Here is a 14,433-nt window from a genome sequence, read left to right on the forward strand (position 1 = left end):
TCAAGCCTAATTTCTGGCTCTGTTCTCTACTATCACTATTGGCGAATTAAAGGGAACTTATAGGGTAAAATATTGAACCCAGGTCGACCGCATGGAAGGCAAGTGCCCAACACACTGTACTCTCTCTCAGATGCCCTGATGGTACAATCTTTGGCATTAATTTTGGACTTGCCCCTTGACTCCTACAATAGAAGAAAAATAGTATTTACTTCAGAAAATTTTGTGGAGAATCAATATGTATTTAGAATCATATATAACACAACAGAAATGATCTGTCCATGTAAAATACATGTCTGTGTGTTTCTGTGCATGTTTTATCACTACCTTCTGTAATTAGCAGAAAATTTATCTCGTCTGTTCACTGCTACATTTCTTGGACACTTGGATTATAGTCTAGAATATTGTAGGGGTTCAATACATTTACATGATAAATTTACTGAATAAATAAAGGCAATAATTCGTGCTTGCTTCAGCAGCACATATACTAAAATTGGAACAATACAGAGAAGATTAGCATGGCCCCTGCGCAAGAATGACACGCAAATTCGTGAAGCATTCCATATTGAAACATAAATAAAGGCAATAATTCAGTGATCACTTTGGGAAGTGTTTTGTGTTATATAGCGGGTTTCTTCCTTTTCTAGATATGCTTTCTAATGATTGTCACAAAAAAATCTCACAGTTTAATAAAGATAGAGACTATAGGCTGTTTCTATTTACTGAACCAGGAAAAATAGACTTGTGAGTAAGCAAAAGAGAGATGTGTCAGATATGCCCATGTAGATATTGTTTTTAGACCCAGGACCCAATATTAGGAGAAGAAACATAATGGGGATAAATATAAAATTGTTTTTTTTTTGTTTTGGGACCTTATCTGGAAATTTGTTACTTATGAATTTATAGCTGGAACCATATCAGAAAATTCTGAGTATACAATGGCAGGACTGGTTCCTGGGTGATGGGATGAGGGTTGGAGTCATTCCAGAAAACTGCATTCAGACCTGATAGCAGAGACAGCACATTAACTGAAAAAAGTGATGACACATCCCAGAACTGGAGATTTTTCTAACACCAAAGATTTTGCACTCTCACTGACTTTTGACCTGTAGGTTTTAGAAGCACATGCGTTGCACAGGAGATCAAGGAGGCATCCTGCACTGTCTCCAGCCATCCCAGAATGCGTGACTCATATCCTTCCAGCCCTAGCAGCATATTGACTCAGAGTAGACCCCCATTTGCCTTGTTATGTGCTTAGAGCTGGGATTTGGGCCTCTGATCAGATGATTCAGAGGTTTAGAGAAGAAATGCTCAAGAACCCTCAGAGTGAAGCTGACCTCAGTGCTGACCTCAGTGCTAAGTACCCCCTAAGAAGGGGAGTCATGCCTTATCAAACTTCCAAACCACCAAATGGTTCTATAAATCCTGGGCACTCCTCTGTGTGCCACTCACAACACCTCAAAATTTCTCAAAAATCTGTGAGCCCAGTAGGATCACAGATAATCTGATGGGAAAGTTACATGGAAGATCACCAAACTCAGTGAGCCTAAACAATAACACAGAAGACTCAAAAAGCACCAGCCACAACCCAATAAATCTTTATGCAATGACTTTAGTAACACCATGGCAAGATAGAACAGTTAATACAAATGGATCCTTATTGATCTAAGTTTTGATAACTTTATTTGCCTTTGTGTTGCAACAAACAATATAAAGTATTGTGTAGTGGGTGGGGGATATGGGGACACTGGTGAAGGCAAGATCATACTGGTGGTAGAATCAGTATTTGAACACCTGAAACAACTGTAAGAATGCCTGAAACAACTGTATTATGAACAACCTGGTGAATCTCAGTGTTAAAATAAAAACTTTCAAAGAACGCCTTTAACAAATAAGATACAAATGACCACTATGAGGTAGAATCCCTACTTGTCAAGCATAAAGTAGCAAGTTCAATCATTAGTTTGTCAAGCATGCTAGCCTGATCCTGTCAGGTTGATAATATCATTCCAGATATAGCTCTGCTATTCACGATTCTCAATAATTTGTGGTACAGTGGGTAGGTATAAGCAACCAAACAGGAGTGTGACCCCTGGTGAGTATGTATGAACATTGCAGCTAGACCTCAGCTAGAATTCAAGAGCACCACTGCTCAAGAGGGCCAGCCCTAGGGGGCCAGAGAGATAATACAGCTGGTAGGATCTTGCCTTGCATGATGCTTACCCAGCTTCAATGCCTGGCACACCCACCAGGAGTGACCCCTGAGCACAAAGCCAGGAGTAAAGCCCTGAACACTCCCAGATGAGACTCCAAAACAAAACAGAAGCGAAAACAATTTTGGTTATTTTTTTCTTGCTGTATTCTCTCTCTGTGCTCCTCATATATTCTTTTTTTTTTTTTAAGGTTAACATGTGAAGTTTTTCTTGTATTTCCAAGTACACTAAAGCAGACAATTATTCTCTAATTACAATTCAGAATAACATCAAATATATAGAACAATACATAAAATGGATATAGAAAATATAAAACCATCATACTGAAAAGTATATTGTTGATGAGAACAAATTCAAAGACAAATAATATAAAAGACTATCGTAAGAACTTAATCATTCTCTACTTGATCTCAAGCTTCCAAGGAATTTTAATCAAAATCTCAATAGGTGTGTTTTGAAAGCTAAAGAAAAATCTTAATTTTGCAATATAGAGGATATACAGCATCCCAGAAAATCTGGAAGGTTCATTAAGGAAGTGTTATTTAATAGGAAAAAATTTGAAGCTAGTTATTAACAAGTCTGGTAAAATGTTAGCATTTATTTCAATGTATTAAACACTTCCAGACCTACATTGGCATCTATTCCAACAGTGACACTACCAAAAGTTATAGAAGAAATTATATTTCTTGATTTACCCAATTACTAATTAAATTGGATATTTCTATAAACAAACAGAATAAGATTCTCCTTCACAGAGTTAGTGAAAATTATTTTTCAGTGGCTATGCAATGAATAAATAATAAAAATTTTACCAGAAATGTTAACCTTTCACATTTATAACTCTAATAGGACATTCCACTTGTGAAATCATTTTACAAACATAATTCCATTTTTTTCATCTTCAAACTTTACTATCATCTTGTTCTGCCTCATGAATTGAGGGAGAAAATAAAAATGAATGGTACCAGGACCAAACAGCCATATGAACATTGAGTGGAAATAAAAAATGATCAGACTTAAACACCAAACCCAAAGTCAACAACAGAATCAATACCCCATCTACAACAAGCTACACACAGAGGGAAACAGTTAAACTAGCACTCCAGGGAACAAAGGAGGGAGATATGGGACACCTGCTGGGGAAAAGGGGTGGAGGGAGGACAACCCTGGTAATGGGAATGGCCCTGATCAATTGTCACTATATACCTCAAATATTACTGTGAAAGATTTGTAATTCACTTTTGGTCACAGTAAAAATTATTTTAAAAAAACTTTACTATTTAATTCTGAAGACACTGTTACTATTTGAATATTTCTTATTGCCTAATTCATCAAAGCATGGGGAAATGCATAAAACAGATCTTTGGGAAACCCCAAGTACACAATTGCTACATCTTTTATGTTTGTTTTATTTTTACTAATAATTTCTTTATTAAGCACCATGGCTATAAATATGGTCATAATTGGATTTAAGCCATAAAATGCATATCCACCTTCACCAGTGGAACTTTCCCATCACCAATATCTCCCATTTCCCTCTTTCCCTTTCCCAAGCCTGTCTTGGAGATAGGCATTGTATTTCTTTATCATTGTCATGATAGTTGTTAGTGTAGTTACTTCTCTTAACTGCACTTACCACTATTTGTGGTAAACTTCATATTATGGGCTAGTCCATCTGGTCTTCATTTCTACTATGTCTGGGCATTATAAAAGAAAGCCTTCATCTCTATCGTCTCTGGGCATTATTACAATAATGTCTTTTATTTTTCTTAAATCCCACAGATAAGTGAGTTATTCTGTGTCTATCTCTCTCCCTCTGACTTACATATACATCCATGTATAGGCAAATTTAATGACTTCATTTTTATTAACAGCTGTGAAGTATTTCATTGTATTCATTAGATGTACCACAGTTTCTTTAGTCACTCATCTGTTGTCAGATATCTGGTTGTTTCCAGATTTTGGCTATTGTAAAAAGTGCTGATATGAACATAGGAGTGCAGAGAAATTTATTGTATTGTGTTCTTGTGGTCCTATAGTATATTCCTAGGAGTGGTATTGCTGGATCATATGGGAGCTCAATGTTCAGTTTTTTAAGGAATATTCATATTGTTTTCCAGAAAGGCTGGACTGATGGCATTCCCACCAGCTGTGAATAAGTGCTCCTTTCTTCCTACATCCATGCCAGCAGTGTTTGTTGTTGTTCTTTGTGATGTGTGCCATTCTCTGTGGTGTGAGATGATATCTCGTTGTTTTGATTTGCATCTGTCTGATTATTAGTGATGGGGCATTTTTTCATGTACCATTTGTCCATCTGTATTTCTTTTTTGAGGAAATGTTTATTCATTTCTTCTCCCCATATTTTGATGGAGTTAGATTTTTTTGATAAGTTCTGTCAGTACTTTGTATCTTAGATATTAGCTCCATATCTAATGGGTGTTGGGTGAATAGTTTCTTCCATTTCATGGGTGTTCTTTTTACCCTAGTTGCAGTTTTCTTTGAAGTGCAGATGCTTCTCAGTTTGATGTAATCCCACTTGTTCATCTCTTCTTCCACTTGTTTGGACAATGGTGTTTCCTCCTTGAAGATTCTTTTAGTCTCAAAGTCATGAAATGTTTTGCCTATGTTTTCTTCAATAGACCTCATAGTTTCAGGTCTGACATCAAGATCTTTAATCTATTTGGAAATGAGCTTTGTGCATGGTGTTTGATAGAAGTCTAAGTTAGCTTTTTTGCATGTGACTGACCAGTTGTCCCAGCACCACTTGTTGAAGAGGCTTTCCTTGCTCCATTTTGTGTTGCTTGCCCCTTTGTCAAAGATTAATTGATTGTATGTTTAGAGATCATTCTCTGAATACTCAAGACTATTCCACTGACCTGTACCATGCTGTTTAAAAGATTATTGCTTTGTAGTACAATGTAAAGTTGGGAAAAGTAATGCCTCCCTTCATCCCCCCCCCAAAGATTGCTTTATCTATTTGTGGGTGTTTATTGTTCCAAATAAATTTGAGGAGTGTTTGATTCAGTTCTTTGAGCAATGTCATAGAATCTTTAGAGGTATTACATTAAATCTGTACAATGCTTTGGGGAGTACTGCCATTTTAATAATGTCAATCATCCCATTCCATGAGCAGGGTATATGTCCCTAATTCCCTGTGTTCTCTTTTATTTCTTGAAACAATGTATTATAATTTTTTTGTATAGGACCTTCACTACTTTAGTTAAATTGACTCCCCCAAGGTATTTGAATTTCTATTGTGCTATTGTAAATGTGATTTTTAATGCCTACTTCTTCTCTATTATTTGAGTATTAGTTCATTGATTTTTGTGTGTTAATTTTTTATATGAATCTATTGTTTCTCGAAGCTTTTTGGTAGAGTCTTTAGGATTTTCTAAATATAGTACCATGTCATCTGCAAACAGTGAGAGTTTGACTTCTTCCTTTCCTATCTGGATGTTCTTAATATCATTTTATTGCCTAATTGCTATGGCAAGTACTTCTAATACTATGTTAAATAGGAGTGATGAGAGAGGACAGCCTTGTCTTGTACCAGATTTTAGAGGAAAGATCTTTAGTTTATCTTTATTAAGTATAATACTTGTCATTGGCTTGTGGTAAATGGCTTCGACTATATTGAGAAAAGCTCCTATTCCCATCTTGCTGAGAGTTTTTATGATGGATAGGTGTTGGACTTTATCAAATACTTTCTCTGCATCTATTGACATGATCATATAGTTTTTATTTTTTGTTGATATGGTATATTATGTTGATTGATTTGCATATGTTAACACATTCTTGTATCTCTGGAATAAAACCAACTTGGTCATGGTCAAAGGCCCTCTTGATAAGGTGTTGGATCCTATTTGCTAGGATTTTATTGAGGATCTTTATATCTCTGTTCATCAGAGATATTGGTCTGTAGTCTTTTTTTTTTTCCAGTATCTCTGTCCTCAATAGAGATGGATTTGTTTAAATATGCCAGATCATCTTGGTTCAACCTTGGAAGGTTATAAGAGTCCAAGAATTTACTCATTTCTTCCAGGTTTTCATGTTTTGTGGCATAGTTTCTCAAAGTAATCTGTAATACTGTGTATTCCTTCCTTCAAACCTGAATATAAGTTTGTGCCACAGAATTGTAAAGTTAGAACAGCTAAATTGTCTTTTTTTTTTTTTTGTCACTGCAATAAAAAGAAATGGGCGAGAAGAGAATAGCTTTAACTGTGAACTTTGTATTTGGTTCTGTTGGATCTGCTTTTGTTGTTTGGAACCATGCCTGGCAGTACTTCAGGGCTATCTCTATGCTTGGGGTAACTGTAGGTGACCCTTGAAGAAATCCTGGCCTCTCTCATTATTTAATCTTGGAAAAAAATACTGAACAGCTTTGTTTATAGTAAAAAATCAAAACTAGAGTTCGGCACAGTGGCGCTAGAGGTAAGGTGCCTGCCTTGCCAGCGCTAGCCTAGGACGGACCTTGGTTCAATTCCCCAGCATCCCATATGGTCCCCCAAGCCAGGAGTGACTTCTGAGCTCATAGCCAGGAGTAACCCCTGAGCATCAAATGGGTGTGGCACAAAAACCAAAAACAAAAAAAAAAATGAAAACTAATATGAAAAGTGTTAGAAGAAATTTCTAACTTTAAGATTCTGAAACAGGTGCCAGAACGAAAGCATTTGCCTCGCACATAACCAGCCTGGGTTAGATCCCTGGAATCCCATAAGGTCCCCTGAATCTGTTAGGAGTGATTTCTGAGTGCAGAGTCAGGAGTAAGCCCTGAATGCTGGGTGTGGTTCCCAAACCAAAAAAGATTCTGAAACAACATATCAAATGGTTCCCCCATGCCTAGTTTTAGTATAGAAACCACTTGTGTTCTCTAAGAACCAAAATTATCTTCACCAACACCATAAACATTCACGAATCCTTTTTTTTATTCATTTAGGAAATACTTATGTTCTTCTGGGAGCTGTAGCACTAGCCTAGTTGCCAGTGAAGAAAGAATAGCAAGAAAGGGGCCAGAGTAGGGTGTTTGCTTTGCACACGGCTGACCCAGGACAGATGCTGGTTTGATCCCCAGCATTCCATATGGTCCCCGAGCCAGGAATGATTTCTGAACACAGAGCCAGGAGTAACCCCTGAGAGCCACTGGTTGTGACCTAATCCTCCCCGAAAAAAGAAAGGATAGCAAGAAAAATTTGACTTCATGAAGTTCATTGCTATGAGGAGTACACACAGGAATTTGGGGTACATGATGAGATGTATTTTTTTTATTATTTTTTTGTTATAACACTGTGATTTTCCAACTTATTCGTAATACATTTGTTCCAACCTCAATCCCCCACCAGCATGATCTTCCTTTAACAGGTTCCTACACCCTAGCTTGGCCCCTGGCAGACACAAGCAAATTTATTTTATATTATTTGTTACAACACAAAGGCAAATAGAATGATCAAACCTTAAATCAGAGGGTGGGGGAAGAAACAGATCAATAAGGGTCAAATCAAAATAATTGTTATATTTCTTGATGGTGTTACTAAAGTCCTTGTCTAAGCAGAGGTCCTCAAACTTTTTAAACAGGGGACCAGTTCACTGTCCCTCCGATTCTTGGAGGGCCAGATTATAGTTTTAAAAAAACTTAACAAGTTTTATGCACACTACACATATCTTATTTTGAAGTAAAAAAAAAACCAAAAAAACAAAATGGGAACAAATACAATATATAAAATAAAGAACAAGTAAAGTTAAATCAACACACCTACCGATATTTCAATAGGAGCTATGGGCCTGCTTTTGTTTGAGGAACTGTAGTTTGAGGAGCCCTTGCCGGAGACTGAAAGGAGAAGAGGGACAGAGAGGAGGGGAATTGGAGAGTGCAGCACACATCCCACACATGCGCACTGCATGCCTGGGACGCATCAGCTGCTAAGAAGGGCAGGTGCAGCAGGCCACCCAGGGGGCCTGATAAATGTCCTCGGTGGTCTGCATGTGGTCCATGTGGTCCATGTAGTTTGAGGACCCCTGGTCTAAGGCCTTCTGTGTTATCATTTAGGCTCACTTATCTTAGTGGTCTTCTATGTAGCTTTCTCATCAGGTTTGTATGACCGTATTGGTCTGCCACAACTATGAAATTTTGAGGTGCCTATAATTTCATACTCTATAGATCTGGAACAAATTTGGTGGCTTGGCAGTTTTATAAGGTTAAGTTGTGGAGCTAGACTGTTTCTGTTGGAGGGTGTTGAGTGAGGCTGTGGGCTACTGTTGCCTTCAGGCAGAAATGGGGAACTGCCCCCACCTATTCTATGAAGGCCCTAGAGTTTTCATCCTGGACTAGAGTTGGGAAGAGTTGACAGCCATCATTTTCTTTTAGAACTTTTTTGGGAGGATGTTGGGTCACACCTGGCGGTGCTCAGGGGTTTCTCCTGGCTCTGTGCTCAGAAATCACTCCTAGCAGACATGGTAGACCATATGGGATGCCGGGAACCATCTGTCCTGGGTCAGCCACTTGCAAGGCAAACGTCCTACAGCTGTACTATCTCTCTGGTCCTCATCTTTTGAAACATTTGGTAAAGGATCTGGGTGGTTTTTCATTTGGGAAGATGGTGAGTGTGAGCAGAGGCTGGTGAGTTTTACAGTGATTGGGGGGGCAGGTTATGTATGTGATGGGTTGACCATAGAAGCCTCTCTGAGGAAGTTGCAGATCAGCTGAAACTTGGGATGTGAAGGTGTCAGTTACTGAGAAGGGTGGGGTCAAGAGTAACCAAGGTAAAAACCAGTGTCCAGCATCTCAAAAGGTTAGAAAGGCTGGGCCGATTAAGGACTTGGAAATAAGAAAGGTTTGGTAAGAGCAGAGGAGATAGGGTCCCAGGAAGGTTCTTGGGACCTGGTAGACCAAACTAAAATATTTGGATTTTATGCTAATTATGTTGGCAGCCCTTAAAGGGTATTAAGGAAGAGATTTATGTATGTGGTCTATATTTTCCCCATTTTTTATTTAGGTACTGTGATTTACAAAGCTGTTAATAATATAGTTTCAGGAAGATAGTGTTTCAAATACATTCTATATTTTAATTTTTAAATTTAGACATCATGATCTACAAAATGGTTTACAGTAAAGTTTCAGGTATACCACATTCTCCCATCCAGTTCTACCACCCTCTGGCCCTATTCCTCCACCAATGGCCCCAGCTTTCCTCCCATCCACCAACCCTCCAACTCTTGAGGAAAAAATTTTTTTTTGTTTTTGGGCCACATCCAGTGACACTCAGGGGTTTACTCCTGGATATGCACTCAGAATATGCTATGCTTCTGGCTTGGGGCTTGGGGGACCATATGGGATGCCAGGGGGTGGAACCTTGGTCTGTCCTAGGTCAGCCGCATACAAGGCAAACATCCTACTACTGCACCAGCACTCTAACCCCTTGGAAAATGTTTTTAAGTGTAATTGTTACTAGGTGGAGTCCAGGGTTGAAGGAGAGCAAGAGTAGAAATAGAAGCTTTTTTAAACATTTTTTAAAGCAGTGTAATGGACTAGGTGAAAGAAGATAAATTGAGCTAGCTAAAAGGAGAAGTAGATGAAAAAGGATGTTTTGGAAACAGGCACAGAAGGATTTGCTGATGCATTTACTTGAGTTCACAGTTAAGAATGACCATGTACGTCTGATGTAAAAACTGACTAGAAGGATATAAAGCATTGATTGAGATTGGAATGTAGATTATAACAATTATACTTAGAGGGAAATTCAGAAGTTAAACATAGGACATGCTAAGATTTTCCCTATTGAGGGTGCCTGCAAAGACACCCGAGAAGGTGCCAGGAGATTGTGCAAGTCTTGAACTCAATCGAGGGAGAGAAGAGATTTCAGAGTCCCCTGGCATGAAGTGATTTGTGACTCAGTGAGTTACAAGACTAAACTAAAGACTTAGATTAAGACTGAGGCTTGTCCTATGCAATTGGGAATGATCACACCTGAAGATTAGTGGGTGAGACCCATAGATTGAAAGGAAGGAGACAGGTGAGAGGAATCTATGTCAGTATTGTCATTCTAATTTGGTCTACCTGTCCCTCTTTCAAACTCTCCTTCTCCTCCTCTTCCTGCTTCTCCTCTTCCTCCTCATTGTGAGGGCCAGGGCCACCCCTTAGATTTTAGCTCGCATACACTTGATTTTATCTTCATGCATGGTGTGACTTTAGTGAATTGGAGCTCACACACTTGATGGGTGTGGGGAGGTGGAGATGAAAATGTCACCAGACACCAGTAAACATCACTCAGCATAGGAGTGGTGCTGGAGATGGTATTCTTGGCCTCAGGCTTCATTATCACACTAACTCTGGTCTTCTCATCTGACTTTATTGGCCACCATAGTGAGTATTTTAATATGGTGTCAAAGAGATTATATGCTCATGATGGCCCATGTCTCTCCAGCTGGTTCTCCACATCCTGCAGGCAACTGCTATGCTCATGACCTTTGGTGCTGCCACGGGGTAGGTGTGAAGCAGATGCTCAATGGGATGCTTGGTTAAGTAAGATCTCACCAAGACCCTGGAGGATCCCCAGGTTCTGCTTTGACCTTCATGGGTCAAGTCATACCTTTGTCATATCTTGATTTCAAAACCAAGGGGAGAGAATTTGGGGATTTCTCTAGTTTAGTTGACAAGGAAAAAGCAAGCTTATCTCAATGCAATGTTGATATTTCAATGCCAGCATTTTGCTATTTACATATCTTAGTATATTAAAGGTGTGTATCTACTTGTATAAATAAATCTCCTGAGATTATGTGTCTAATATTTTTTAATAGCTCTGCTGCTGACAGCTAGAAAATGAAATTTCATGACTCAGTCATTTCAAATAATTCACAGTTTGAAGAACAAAGTAGATCACAAAGATCCGGGATTACCTGTGACCAAATACATTTTGTTTGTTTTGGGTCATACCTGGTGGTACTCGGGGTTTAATCCTGGCCCAGTGCTCCTGTGCTCAGGGATCATTCTTTGCAGGCTTGGGGTGCTGGGGGTTAAACCTGGCTTAGCCACGTGCAAGGCAAGTGCCTTTTCCCCTTTACTATCACTCCTGTTCTCTCGTCCTTTTTTTCTTTTATTTGGGGGCGGGGGAGGGATGTTTATACCAGCAATGCTGAAGGACTACTCCTGGATCTGTGCTCAGTGATAACTCTATTGGGGCTCAGGGTACCCTATGCAGTGCTAGGGATTAAACCCAAGTTTAATGCAGGCAAGAAAAAGCACCGTCCAGCTGTGGTATTTCTCTCCAGTCCTCTCTGGGCTCATTTCTTCCCTGCATCTTCTCTGCACCCCATTTGGGCTCTAACTGACCTCTCCTGATCTTACATGTTCTCTTTGAACATTCATCCACCCTTCACCTGAAAAATACTGACTCCTGTAAGAATAAATTCAGAATTTGCCAATCTGTGAGGTCGGTCACTTTCCTCCATGGCCTGTGATCCTGTCTGCACTTCCCTTATAGTAACTCCCTTTATTGTTCCAGTCAGTCAGTCAGTCAGTCCCCCACCTGGGAAGAGAATAACCCATTTCCAATCCTCAACCCAGCCTTAGCAAAGCCTGTACACAAGTTGGGATCCTCTTAATGCTTACTCTAGAGATTGGAGATGGTACAGAGATTAAGGCACTTTATTTGCAACAACTGACCCTAATTTTATCCCTGACACTGCATAGAACCCCTGAGTCCCACAAGGTATAACCCCCGAGCACCATCACATGTTGGCCCCATGATAAACAAACAAAAGTTACCTGTGATCCATAGTCCATCGCTTCTCTTTCATCACCAGTTGGGAGAGGGGTTGGTTGGGTAGTCACAAATTATATTAACAGGGAAATCTTTATTAATCTTCTTTGTAATTTGGAAACAAATGAACGTATCCCGTCATTAAGAACTCAACAAGAGTGTTCAGTTTCTCAAAATAAGATTTTTTTAATTGCAATCCTTCTAAATTACAAAGTCCAGTTTAAACCCCAAATAAGCTTAGCGTAACTCAAGTGTGATAAGTGATAATGCTCAAAAGTACAGAAAAGTTGGGAATCTTTTCAAAATTCAATGTTTTGCAGTAGATGAGACAATGTGCACTGTATTGAATGCTTCCACAGGAAGCCTCAGGTTGGTGACACAGCCCCAGGTAGGTGGGGTTTCCCTCTCCACAGCACACCTTCTCTTCCTTCCCCTCTTCCTTTGGCCCCATTCTGGGTTGAAACAGTGATGTCAAACCAGATCAGGACAAGACAGAAAACAAGGCGAGGGCATCTGAGACCAGCACCTCAGCAGAGGGGTCCATTCTTAGGGTCTCATCACATATTCTCTTGCTTCCCATTTTCATGTTCTCCTCTATAGCTAACCCAGCTTCGAACTACAGCTGAATTTGTGAGACTGATCCAGGAAAAGGCTCACTTGCTTTGCCTATGTGAAACCTTGGATCCCAACCCAGCATGGCACAACAATAAAATAGATTCATGAAATGAAATCTTTACTTACTCCTTGCATCATGAAACACTCACTCCTAAGGATCATGTGCAGATGTCACTTGGGTGTTTTTGAGCCAAGGAGTTAAAGCTCAGCTTTCTCACTCAGCAACCACGAGGGTGCTAAATCAGAGAAGATCTGTAACAGGAGATCTGGCAGGGGCTGAGATGGTGACCCGGGGAGCGCTTGGTCACTGAGCAGAGGGGTGAGCAGCTCTCATCACCCTCCCATTCCCCACATATCAGAATGTGGTGGCATCCTGCAGTGCCTCATGTATTTGTGCCCACTTGCTCCCTATTTAGTGTCTCAGTTCAGAGTGCACGAACAAGGACACCTGCAGCACTCTGTGGTACACAAAAACACCAACCTGGCCTCACTACAAGAGAAGTAAGCTATTGAGCTGGGGGACTGAATTGAGAGGACTGAGCTGTGGGTTTGAGCTGTGGGGTACAACTGTGAGGTTGAGTTGAGAGGACTGTACTGTGGGGTTCAGCTATAGGGTTGAGTTATGGGAACTGAGCTGTTGGGTTTAGCTTTAGAGACTAAGTTATGGAAACTTAATTTGAAGACCAAGTATGGGGACTGAGCTGTGGGGTTGAATCGCGGGAACTAAGCTGTGGGAATTGACCTGTGGAGTTGAGTTTTGGGGATTAAACTGTGAGGACTGACTTGTGGGAACCAATCTATGGGAACTGAGTTGTGGAGATCAAGTTATGGGACTGAGCTACGGGGACTAAAATGTGGGGGATCAAGCTGTGGAAATGAAGCTTTCAGTATTGAGCTGTGGGGTTGAGCTGAGTGAACCAATTGTGTATTGAATTGTGGAACTGTGGGGTCTGAGCTTTGGGGTTGAGCTGTGGGAAATGAGTTGTGGAGCCTGAGCTGTGGGGAATGAGCTGTGGGGACTGGGCCACGGGGTTGAGCTGTGGGGCTGAATTTTGGGGACTGAGTTGTGGTGATTGAACTATGGGGATTGGCTGAGCTATGGGGTCTGAATAGTGAGGTTGAGTTGTGGGGACTGAGCTATGGGTTTTGAGCCCTGGAGATTATTGGGAGAACCAAGTTGTGGGGACTGAGCTGTGGGGACTAAGGTTTGAGGACTGCACTGTGTGGGAGGCTGGCTGCCAAGGTGCAGATGAAGGCCTGGAGGTCCAGGGCGACTGGAACCGGCCTCTGCTCTTTCCTGCTTCTTCATGCCATTCAATTTGCTCACAGGCACGTTTCCTAGTGAAGAAGCACTGACCTTTAGGGATCAAGTTCAACAATAGAACCAGCTTCCTCTTTGCCAAAGCAGAAGACAGGCTACCTGCACCTCATGGGATGGGGCAGGGGTGAGGGGAGTGCGATGATAGCCATGGGTATCTTCTCGGATGGGAGGCATTGCCTATCAGAACAAATGATATTGCCATTTGTGCTAATTCAGAAACAATGAATGTGAGTCGGCACTGACATGTTAGAGCAGGTAGATTTTCAGGGGTCCCTAGAGTAATTTGTTTTCATGACAAAGGGGTGGGAGACCAGAAAAACTTTGGAGCCACAGGCAAAGAGCGAGGACACTGTGGTGGCTGAGATGCGCTGTGCAGGAGAAACCTAATATAGGAGCATCCTGACATGTTTCTCTGGCTGCCTTGCCCCATCTATCAGCTCCAATATGAGGGTGCTGTGCTGCTGCCCCTCCCCACCCCACAAACCACAGCACCACTGAATCAAGCTGACAGAAACCCAAAGGAACGGGCTGCTCG

At 40.7% G+C, this 14,433-nt stretch overlaps 1 non-coding gene across 1 annotated transcript; it reads left to right on the forward strand.

Moving 5' to 3' along the window:
- Nucleotides 1–460: 460 nt before the first annotated feature.
- LOC126021525 (U6 spliceosomal RNA) lies at nucleotides 461–567 on the forward strand. The gene has a single exon (XR_007500034.1). It is a non-coding gene; the product is annotated as a U6 spliceosomal RNA (small nuclear RNA).
- Nucleotides 568–14,433: the final 13,866 nt, after the last annotated feature.

This window comes from Suncus etruscus, chromosome 10, assembly GCF_024139225.1.
Source record: "Suncus etruscus isolate mSunEtr1 chromosome 10, mSunEtr1.pri.cur, whole genome shotgun sequence".
NCBI classification, from domain to species: domain Eukaryota; kingdom Metazoa; phylum Chordata; class Mammalia; order Eulipotyphla; family Soricidae; genus Suncus; species Suncus etruscus.